Source organism: Mytilus trossulus, chromosome 4 (assembly GCF_036588685.1).
Source record: "Mytilus trossulus isolate FHL-02 chromosome 4, PNRI_Mtr1.1.1.hap1, whole genome shotgun sequence".
NCBI classification, from domain to species: Eukaryota; Metazoa; Mollusca; class Bivalvia; order Mytilida; family Mytilidae; genus Mytilus; species Mytilus trossulus.
In genome coordinates, this window is record NC_086376.1 from 43,562,327 (window position 1) to 43,574,796 (window position 12,470).

Below are 12,470 nucleotides of genomic sequence, written 5' to 3' on the forward strand. Positions count from 1 at the left end.
ATGGCGTCTTAAATTTTTTCGAAAGGATAATATCAACTTCACCACTTGGATCTCGTGGTTAAGTATCTGCCTTGTAATCTTCAACCCTCTTTCAAGCTAACAAAACATCAGCGATGTGTTTGAGTTTGTTTTTGTAAACGTGATACTATGCTTTAAAAGTGACAGTTGAGAATTGTTGTCTGGTAAATGAGAGATAACTAAGTTTGCAACGTTTTTCATCGTCATTCACCGTATTGTATAGTTACATACGTATTCATATAAATGTATGGTATCATAAGTATGCATGGAACAGTTAGATGAGATTTTTTCTAGTAAAAGGGAAGTAACTCATTTGATAAATGTTTCTCTAGTTATCTTCTCTTGTCACAGATGCTCCTATTAAGTACAACTTATGTTCAATTTTTTTCACTTCTGTGGACGAATTTTACACATGTAAGATTAATCATGAATAATTCATGAGTCATTTATAATCGTCATTTTCCCCCTCTAACAAGCAATTGCGTTTTTTTTCTTTTTAAAATAGAGATTCGCTAGAATATACTTTGTTTTAAGTAGTATCTTACGGGGAGATGTCATGGTCATTCGCCAAACTAAAGGGAGAATGAAAATATGTATCAGAAACACGAATTTAACCAAAATCGGGTATGTAGAATATATCCATACCATGCGTAATTATATATATGTAAATTTATAATTATTATTATGCATTAAATACTAATTCGTCTGACTACCGTAATTATTAGATATACTGGTTTTTGTATCAAAAATAAAATAAACTGGTCCCTAAACTAATATATATTATTATACGCTTTTACAACTGGTCACATAAAAAAAATTATATTTAGAAAAGAATAAAACACCAGCAGTTAATACAAAAGACGAGCAAAGACATACCGTGTCAAAAATACGGACTTCAACAACAGAAACCATATACACAGGAAAAATTGCAACATATGTTTATCATATGTTTTCAAAACATATGAAAAACATATGAAAATCATATGTTTTTCATATGTTTAGGACAAACATATGATAAACATATGTTTACAATCATATGTTTACATATGTTTTGAAACATATGAAAACATATGTAAGCAAACATATGTAAACATCTGTTTTATGACACATGTAAACATATGTTTGTAAACATATGAAAAACATATGCTTTTCATATGTTTTCATATGTTTTAAAAAAAATAATGAAAATTGAAGAAAATGTCAAAATTAGTATCGAAGCATAGAACATCCCAACAGCAGAGCTTTCTAATTCTGAATCATGAACAGAATGTGAAATAAGTGAATGAGTTATAATTAATAGATAATAATATGAATAAATATTCTTTATATAATTTATAGTTTGTTCTTTATTCTCAATTAGTTTTCTTTATTGATTACCCCATTTTTCTCTCTCTGTTCTTTATTAGTTATTATTTATTCTGCATTTTTTTTCTTATTCCCTTTTCTTAAATCCCTAATTTTGATTCCAGACCCTCGTATTACGTACTTGGCACGTAGAATTCGAAAACCGGGAAAAGTCGGAAATATTTTCACCGTTATCGTTTTGTGCAATATGACACGCAAAACCATGGACGCTCACGCGATCATCCGCAGCAGTCTACAGCTGTTTATTTAAGTTTTAAGAATGGACAGAGATAGATTCTACTTCTTCTTCTACTTATAAACAGATAAATTGAATTGGGTGACTTGTCGATTAACTAGAAGAAACCGGGGAACGAAACATAGAAATGAAAGTCTAGAGAAGGTCAACGGCAACGAAAGTTCGAAATGTCGAAAGTGTTTTGTTTTCATGGATTACGTACATTTATGTACCTTAAAAAGGCAACGAAAGGTAAATATAATTATGCTCCTTTTTTTTTTATTATAATTGGACAAAAGCAGGAAGATGTGTGTGCACATTTTTCACAAAAAACTATTTGACTTGATTGTAAACAGGCATGACAGGTACATGTAAACCCGAGAACGATACTGAGGAACGATAATATTGTAATGTATATATCCGATGGTAATCAGTAATTGCATTTATTAATCATCTGTTTCATTATCTATCATAAGGTTATTTTTAAATACATCCCAAATAACCATATTTGTAAACTCTGTAGAGATTAGTTAAATTTAAAAAAAAGGGGGGCATCAATACTGAATGAATGGATAGATGTCAGTGAGGTTCTATTACTCCCATTCTTTTCATATAATTTAGATTTATAAAATGTATGCCGGCTTTTCATACATTGCATAGCCAAAGATAATAATGTTAATGAACATTTTTTCCAAATTTTAATTATGATCAAACTGAGACTACATTTTGTACAATAACACTGTTACACCACAGCTCGGGTGGATTTTGCTTTGTCCACCCGCCCACCATGGGAGTGGGCACCCGGTGGGCAAAATTTCTAGCTTTCCCACTCTGCCCATCCATAGGAGTGGGCATGCCATTTCTTTTGTTTAATCAAAAGACTGGCAAGTAACAGTCAACAGAAAAAAGCATATAAGCATTTGTAGTCACTATTTTTACAATAAAATGATTATAGCTAGGGTGATTAAATATGTATTCATTATATCCCCGTTTAAAAAAAGGGGGGGTATACTGTTTTACCTCTGTCTGTCCTTCCATCAGTCCGTCAGTCAGTCCGTCTGTCCCATGAATATTTTTCGTCACATTTTTCTCTGGAACTACAATACAAGGATTTCTGAAATTTTGTTTCAGGGTTTATCTAAGTCAGCTATACCGTGTGATGCGTTTTCAGATTCATCACTCGACAACTTCCTGTTTACTGAACACTTGCATATTTTTACACTATTAATATTATCCACTTGCGGCGGGGGTATCATCAGTGAGCAGTACATGTACATGTAGCTCACAGTTTCACTTGTTTAATTTGAAAATTATTTATAAAGGCTGTGTATTTAGTAACTGCACATACATGTACATAGTTTAAAAAATTCCCTAATGCCTACCAAAAACAACAAATATATATGTTACTCCTAAAGAAAATTTTAGAAACAAAGAGTAGACAACGCATGAAATTATCTGCAGGGCTGTAACTAGCCTCTTCTAATAGTGAGGCAAAATATATTCACCGAGCGGAGCGAGGTGAAAATTTTTTGACAAGGGGTCTGGGGGCCGCTCATTGAGGCCCCCAGAAGCTCTGAGAAAAATAACGCAAAATCGTGCATTCTGAACGTTTCCCAGACTCTTTCTGACATAATTCGCAATTTATTTTTAGATTTTTTCGACAATATTCTGGTCTCAAAGCAAAAACATAGATTCATTGTAATTTAAGACTTTTAGGTTTTATTGACAACAATAAAAGACCGATATGTAGGAAAAAGCAAAATCGTAATTCTCATAATCAAAAATACCGGATCTGTCTGTTCTTGTCTTGTATTGTGCTTAGACTTTGATGATTTTTTTATGACTAGATTTAAATATAGTGACAGTGCAGTATTTTACTTTAATTACTAGTACTACTTAAGTCGACACTAGGGGCCATCTTGACCCTGTTTTACGGTATTAGTGATTCTTTTATTGTTGAAGACCCTCCAGCAACTTTGACCATTGATCATTAGTATTTTTTTCTATGCATTGACTTTGTGTGCGATTAGGTTTCGTGCACATTTACTCCATATTCCTTTATTTTCTGTTAAAGGTTCTGAACATGACTAAATGCAAGTTTAATCCTTCAATGCAAAAGGTCATATGGCAATACATTATTGTTTTTTTTTCAAATAATTTGATACCGGGAAATTTGGTGACCTTACTTAAATTTAAGTCATGTCAGCTATCTAGTTTTATGTACCAAAAAAAAAGCCAGTTTTGTATTCTTTGATAACAATTTCAATTCTCCATGCAGAAACTACCATTTTTTTCCTATGTCTTGTAGCATCGTATATTCTCAAAATATTTTCTCGCACAATATCTGGACATCGGTGGGCATGCAAAATTGCAAAACCACACGTTTGCAAATGAAAATCAACACTCAGAATATAGTCATAAAGTAGGCCAATAAATGAATAAAAGACAAACCCGGGACACAGAAATAAAAATAATAGAACCATCATTTCTGAAAACTAAAAGTAAAATAGAAACATGGATCATGAAAAAACATGCAGGGGCGACACCAGAGAGTGAAGAGAACTTGCTTCTTGCTAGACACTTTCTGTGAAAACAATCTGATATTAAGACAATCTTTTATTTCAGTTTTTGGTTTTTTTTTTGAAATTTCTAACATGAGGCATTTGCCTCAATGTAGTTACGGCCCTGATCTGGCATAACAACATGCATTAAAAAAGAAGATGTGGTATGATTGCCAATGAGACAACTGTCCATAAGAGACCAAAAAATTAAATGACAGAAATTAACAACTATACTACTATAGGGCACCGTACAGCCTTCAACAATGAGAAAATCCCATACTGTATAGTCAGCTATAAAAAGTCCCTAAATGACAATGTAAAACAATTCAAACGAGAAAACTTAGGGTCTTATTTATGTACAAAAAATGAACAAAAAACAAATATGTAACACATAAAAAAACCGACAACCACTGAATTACAGGCTCCTGAATTAAGTTATCCCCTTGACCACATGTAAAATTTGTACTGTTAACTGATGAAAAAGATTGGCATTAATTTATTTAGTCAGAGATCAAATTTAACCACTTTGATACACCATTGAATTCATACAACAGGCATATGGATTTAATAAGAAGGATTAGAACATTCAAATGATTTAATACTTTTATATATATATATATAGTATATAACTAGTATTATTTTTTTTCAGGGCAAGTCTAGATCTTTTGGTCTTCTTTTTAAACATCAAAATAAGTCAATTTTGCCATACAACATGTATAAAAATATTTAAGGCAATTTGTCAGATATTTTAATTTCATTTCATTTTACATTATTTCTTTTAGCATTTTCTATGGAAGTACATGTACTCCAAGAAGAAGAAGAAGCTAAGCAACAGAATGCAATTATTTCATGACGAGAGGTATGTACATGTACATGTAATAAAAAAGGATAACTTTGTTTGAATATTTTGTTTTTGTCAGACTATCTACATGTTACACATTTTGATTTCGTGTAAGCAGTGAAAAATTATTTTTTTCTACTGGACCATTTATCAAAAATAGCATTGGAAGCTCTATATACACTACATTGCTTGTTCTTTTTATAAGACCACACACAATTTTTGGGGATTGTATAATGGAAAGGTGTCTGCTGCGTCCGAAGACACATTGGTATCCAAAAATATAACTAAGTTTTAAGTGCATTAATCTTTATGAATTTTGTTTAGAAGGTCCAATACCTCAAAAAAAGGTTGGGATGATTTTGTGGATGATGGTCGGAAGTCCCAACCGTTTAGGAATTAGGGGCCCAAAATGGGCCAAAAAGAAGCATTTTCATAGTTTCAGAATAATAACTTGTTTATAAGTATTTCAATTGCTCTGAAATTGTACCACAATATTTAAAACCACAAAAAAAGGTTTTGATTCAGTTTAGGGGTTATAGTGGGGCCAAAGTTTAGGAAATAGGGGTCAAAAACAAGCATTTTTTCTAGTTTCCAGTCAATAACTTGTGTGTAATTGTATAGATCTCCCTGAAATTGTACCACAATGTTCCATATGGCATATATTAACAAGGAGAAGGCTGGGATAGAGTTTTGGGTTAGTTGCCCAAAATATGTAGGAATTAGGGGCAAAAAGGGGCCAAAAAGAAGCATGTTTCTAGTTTCCAGACAATAACTTGTGTTTAAGTGACTCATAGGCAGATTTAGAGGGGAAGCCCAGGGGGCCCTGGCCCCCCTTTTCTGGTAAAATTTTGGATGATTATATAGAGAATTACTGAAGCATGTCCGGATCGGCTCCCCTCTAAGGCAGTCAGTGGGCCCCCACTTATGATAATTTCTGGATCCGCCACTGAGTGTATGGATCTCTCTGAAATTGTACTACAAGGTTCCATACTACAAAAAAAGGATGGGATTGAGTTTTAGGGTTATTGCTCAGAGGGGGATTTCAATCAGTTGAGGGGGATAGTTCGTTTCATGCACTAATGTTCATCAAAGTAAGATCTACAAGGGTCAACATAACCAAAATGTTCAATGGACCCCTTAAGGAGTTGTTGCCCTTTATAGTCATTTTTTAACAACTTTCTCATAAATTTTGCAATCTTTTCCTCTTTTGTGTTTTGAGCAAGAACTAAAGAAGATAAAGAGAAACTTAACAGGCTTAACAAGCAATACAAGATCAATAAAATATGTTTACAAGAGTTTTGCCTTTTGGAAATAGATATTGTAATAAAATTGCATCTCACGCATGTCTACTTTTCTTGTAGATTATTTTCATGATTTTTATAATTTATGAAAAATGTTAAAAAAAGAACATACTTATTTGTTGTGGTTATTGCTTTTTGACAGCAAATTTTATATATATCCATCAATTGGTGAGGTACATTGAAACACTGTTCTTTTATTAAATGCATGAAATATACAGATGGTAATACAAATGACAACATGTTATGTTCATGAGTTTAATATTTATAGATAAATGTTGTATTTCAACAATTTTGCCTATGAAACAGCAAATCAAGATTTAATAAACCGAAGTTAATGCCCAAATGGATTTTTTTAAACTTAGGCAGAAGAATAGTTTATTATCATGATTATATATACATGATATATATGAGAAAGTTCATGCTATACATATATTTGTTGTTTGTTTATAAATTGTTTCCATTTTTTGTTTCCACTAGTAAAACTTAAAAGTATTAATTAGTTCATACTACATGTACATCTAGTTTTTGTCTGGACTTTTGGATTAACTTAAAATTTATAATTTTAGCTTGTTACCAAATGAAAGGAAAGTGCAGTATTAGAATCACTGAGGTTCATGTTACAATGTACATGTAGGTGCAAATCTAGATGTCCTGTAAAAAAACCTGGTATCAAAGTAAGTTCATATGTAGAATTGTATTTGATTTAAATAATTTAATGTTATGTATTCAAAACTTTTTCAAGTGTAATTGTACATGTATGCAGTTGTTTATTTTTCTGTCTTTCTGATGTCAAGTATGCATCGAGGAATCCTTACCAGTCTCATCTGCTTCTGCTGCACACGCATGAGAAATGAGAAGCTCAAATAATTATAGCATTTGCATCACAGACCGTATATTATGAATTGTATATTTTACAAGATCAAAAGTTGTTCTCGTCTTCAATATACATTAAATACTTGCCACTGTACATTAAAATATATAAGAAAAATTAATTTAATAATATTCTTTTAACCGTAGAATGTTTTTAAAGAACTAGAATATTGATATAAGGAGATGGGGTATGATCCTCAATGTGACAACTATCAATTAAAAAACTAAAGAACAAAGATAAAACATTTACTGGTCACTCGACTCACTGTTAGGCAATGAACAATAATCAAAATCCATACCATAAAGTAACCTTCAACTTGTTTAAGAATGCAAAATGTGAACCATTTAAAAATTAAAACTACATGTTGTATGGCAGACATTGGTTAATATGTTTATGGAATGATTGTAAGGTGTTTATATTTGTCTTGCATGTACAATTCTTGCTATACTTTAATATCAGCAATATCTTGGTCAAGTTCACTACTTTTGACAGATTGACTATTTTCAAAAGACATGAAAGAGTTATGCCCCTTGAAATTTTTGAATAAAGGAAAATGGCCTTGTAAGCACTCTCATCGGTTCAATTTTTATAAAACACATAGTATATTGTAATACTGCCCTTGAAGGTCTGTTTAAAATATTTTATATACATGTACAAGAAAAAGAACCTTTTTTCAAAGCACACTTTTTTATTTATAATTTTATTCAAGTGCCTTTTTTAATTATTGCCCCTTGATAGATGCAATATGTGCAACTCAGTGGACATTGAAACTCTATTCTGTTATTTTTATTTTCAGGAACTGAAAAGTAAAGAAACAGAACCAAAGAACATTAATTTTAAATTAATACAATATTGAACTCAAAAGTCAATCTAGTTGTCTTTCTTAATTATAGATATAAGAAGATGTGGTATAAGGGCCAATGAAACAACTCTCCATCCAGGTCATAATTTGTAAAAGTAAACCATTACAGGTCAAAGTACGGTTTTCAAAACAGAGCTCACATGAAACAGCAAGCCCTAAAAGGCCACAAAAGTGGCTGCATGCACTAGCACCTGTAATAGCTACATGTAGCAGTGTATACAATTACATATCAATGTGTATGGTGATATATATAGCAATAGAAATATCACATCCATCAGAGGGAAATAGAATATAGACAAAAGAAATATCACATACGTCAGATTAGAATAGATTATCAACAATAGAAATCGTGTATGTCACAGAGACAAACATAGAAAATAGAATATAGACACTTAAAATTTGGTATGTTATAGAGATGAAAATAGAATATAGACAATAGAATTAGGGTATGTCAAAGAGGCAAACATAGAATGGATGATGTCAAAGAGACAAAACTATGAAAATAGAATATAGACAATAGAAATGAGATATGTCAAAGAGACAAACATATGAAAATAGAACATAGACAATAGAAATGGGGTATGCCTAAGAGACAAAAATGGGAAAATAGGACATAGACAATAAAAATGGGGTATGCCTAAGAGACAAAAATAGGAAAATAGAACATAGACAATAGAAATGGAGTATACCTAAGAGACAAAAATATGAAAATAGAGGCATAACAACTTAATAAAAAAAAGTTTTACTAGATATACAATACAAATTATGGAGCACTGACTGATAATTATTTTTCTGCATAAAGGAATGCTAATGTATACAGTTGCTTTTTATTTGTTAGAGCTTTTGATTTTGCCATGTATTTTCTGTGGAATCAAGTATTTGGGGTTATTCAAATCGTCATATTGAAGTATTTACACTCAAAATGAGTTCCTGACAGAAGAAAAAAGATGATGAAGTAGAAAAACATCAACAACATTCATACCATTAAAAACAAACCAAACAAAAATACATATACAGTACATGAAAAAATAAATGCATTTGAAAAATTAAAAAAAAAACATAAAAAAAATATATATTTAGGACCAATATAAAAACATATGAAAACATATGTTTGGGCCGAACATATGAAAACATATGTTTAGGCCAAACATATGAAAACATATGTTTAGGTCTGGGATGAAAACATATGAAAAACATATGTTTATAAAAAACATATGAAAAACATATGTTTTTCATATGATTACATGTATGAAAAACATATGTTTTTCATATGATTTTATAAACATATGTTTTTCATATGTTTAACATATGTTTTTCATATGATCAAAAACATATGTTTTCATGTCGGGCCTAAACATATGTTTACATATGTTTTCAAACATATGAAAAACATATGTTAAACATATGAAAACATATGTCGCAATTTTTCCTATGTACCAATCTCTGAATAGTCCCTACGCTACACACGTGATTTAAAATATAGGGAGAAAATAGCCGAAATATGAAAACTTATAAAGATACAAATAGAGTCATGATGTTTTGGCGTTTCCTTTCATTTACCAACCATGTATTTGTACGTTCAATCATAGATATTAGATAAGATCTCGGAATAAGAAATAAGAAATACAGTCCTAGCTGTCTATTGCCATATACTGTAGGCTATTGTTGCTATTTGATGTAACAACACTACCATCTTCTTTATTCAAATATTTTTTTATATATCAAATATATTTAAATATAGCAGTGTATTGAGTTTTTTCACTTCAACACGAACATTACAAATAAATCAGTTGCTTCCGATTAAATACATTTAAAATTTCTGCTCGTTCACGACAGTTTCAGGGTCATTGCCTTTCACAGATGTTGTTCCCGAGTTACACACCGATTCTTGAGTTTTTGCTAAAGAAACAATCGATATGATCGTGTTCTGGACTGTTTCAGGTTTAATGAAAAGACCCCGGATTCCACATCTGAATTCTCGACTTAAGCAACAAGTAATAAGAAAGTTAGATGGAATACACATCCAATACAACACATTCAACACTACAATAGCAGTTCTAAGATTATTATAATCGCCAATTTCCAAATCAAACATCAATACTAATACATCGATCACTTGTATTATGACTACTGGGACCATATAAAAGAGGGTTACTGCCGTTATACATATTGTCGCAATGGTCAATCTCCTTTCATTTTTGGCGTTCATGGACTGACCCTTGGCTTTGGATGTCATTGTTTCACGTTTTGCTGATCTGGCGTTTATTGCCTTTATCATTAATAGTTCGCTAACAACTAACACCGTACATGGAATTACCCCGACTATCATTGTCTGTGCGGTCATCAAAAATCCCAAGTATGTGTAAAATGATACAGGCACCCAGTCCGGACGACTAAACGTACACGCTTGCATGGTTGTATTTGCGTTGTCTATTCCAGGAACTGATGTTTTGCTGTATTTATAATGAAATAAATGTACAAGACGTATTGCTACTGATGTCAGAAAACACAAAACAATCATAATATAGACAACAGTCTTTGAACAAAGTTTTTCAGCTTTAAACGGATGCGCAACCATGACATATCTTTGCACAGTCATCATAATTGTTATAAAATATGACGTGTACGTAAAAAATTGCGGTATCACTTCCGTTGTGTAGTGGTATATCTTACACCATTCAAATGGCAAGTAATAAAAATGTTTCTTGATAGCAAAGAAGTAGACCCAGATTGATGTCGGAGCAATTGGCGAAACACTGTCACATATTGCTATTGCGATCAAACATATGTGCGTCTTGGAGGTCATTCCATATCGTATGAAAACGGTTATCATTAGAGCATACATTATAATACTCATCGATGCCCAAACTGGCATGAAATAGCCATACAGAATAAATTCAAATCCATATTTGTAAAATTGGCGAAAATCCACAACAATTACCTCCGAGTCAGTCAAGTTGGTTATATTACTACCAATGGTAAGGTTCAATTCTGTTTTTAGGTTGACGGAATTTGAAACTGTATCCTCAAATGTTCTATTTAACCTTGTTGCATTTTGCATATTTGTTAAATTTTCCATTTTATATTATCATTATAACAATCGATTAGTTTTCCTCAAACATGAAATGAATACTATTTTACACCTGGTAGGTATAATGCACTCTCAATTAATGAACGTTTTGCTTCATTTTGTACAAAAATAATTTAGATAACCGCGTCCTATGAGGATGTAATAATTTTGAATGATGGGTCCAGTTAATCTAATAAAATAATTATTTTTTTTCATTAATAATGCATGAATAAAAAAATTATGAATCATATTTGATATCATTAATAACTTAGATTCTATTTAAAAAATATCGTGATGGATCAAATGAATGCCTATAAGGTATTCTCAGTTTTGATATTTTACCTTTTATCTGACAATTTTCCTAAATATTTTTTTACTATAGAGAAATAATTTGTTTTGTATTAATCAGTGTCTAGCAATATGATTGAAAGATCTGACAAAGAGAACAGAGTGTTTAATATAACCTGATGTCAATGTTAATATTATGTACAATTAAAGAGGTGTGGTATGATTACAGTGCAATAAGACAACTATCCACTAGAGATTAAAGGATGAGCAAGTAAACAGCTATAAGTCACTATACGACCTTTATTAAAGCTAATTCCATATAATACATTAAACTGTAAAAGTTGCATCATGACAAAAATACCGTACTCCATGGAAAATCCAAAATTGAGAATAGCAGGTAAAAATGTGAAAAACAGGGGTACAGCAGTCAACATTGTGCTATAATCTTAATCATGCACTTTAAATTTAACAAACAAGTATGTCAATAAAGAAAAACAAAATGGCATATAAGGCAGGGCATATGAGCAAAATTGAAAATAAGAATACAAAAAATGACATAACACAATAGCACAATGCGGGATGTATAAGTACCAAGCCACGCCAAAAGGATATTACAAAAAATGAACTAAATAGTAAATGTCTATGATTTACAAATACCAAATGAATAATATGCTTCAATGTGCAATTTTCATCAAACAACTGACGTATTGTTGAAAATGGCCAAGGCACATATATCTAAAAATCAAGATCAAACCTATACACAAAATTCTGATAATTAAGGGAAAGTTAAAATGTAACAAACGGCACTGGGGGAAATATAAAGAAGTTTAAAACTTATTACACACAAAAAGGAGAGAAAACAAGCTCCTTCTATAAACTTGTTCGAAAATAAGTAAATGTTTTAGATAGTGCTTTTGTAATTAATGAACAGTGTAAACCTATAATGATTATCATATCAAATATGATGATCAAATGTAAAAACAGTACATTGTAATCTTTGCCGTTGTGATAGAGAGAAAAACACATGTGGAACGAGTAAGAAATTTATTCGTTTATGCTATGCTATCCAGTGATAAATA

At 31.3% G+C, this 12,470-nt stretch overlaps 1 long non-coding RNA gene across 1 annotated transcript; it reads left to right on the forward strand.

Annotated features, from left to right (window-relative positions):
- Positions 1-1,576: 1,576 nt before the first annotated feature.
- On the forward strand, positions 1,577-8,040 carry LOC134715336 (uncharacterized). Its single transcript, XR_010106663.1, has 4 exons — positions 1,577-1,849; positions 4,941-5,017; positions 6,867-6,974; positions 7,968-8,040. It is a non-coding gene; the product is annotated as an uncharacterized LOC134715336 (long non-coding RNA).
- The last annotated feature ends 4,430 nt before the right edge of the window (positions 8,041-12,470 follow it).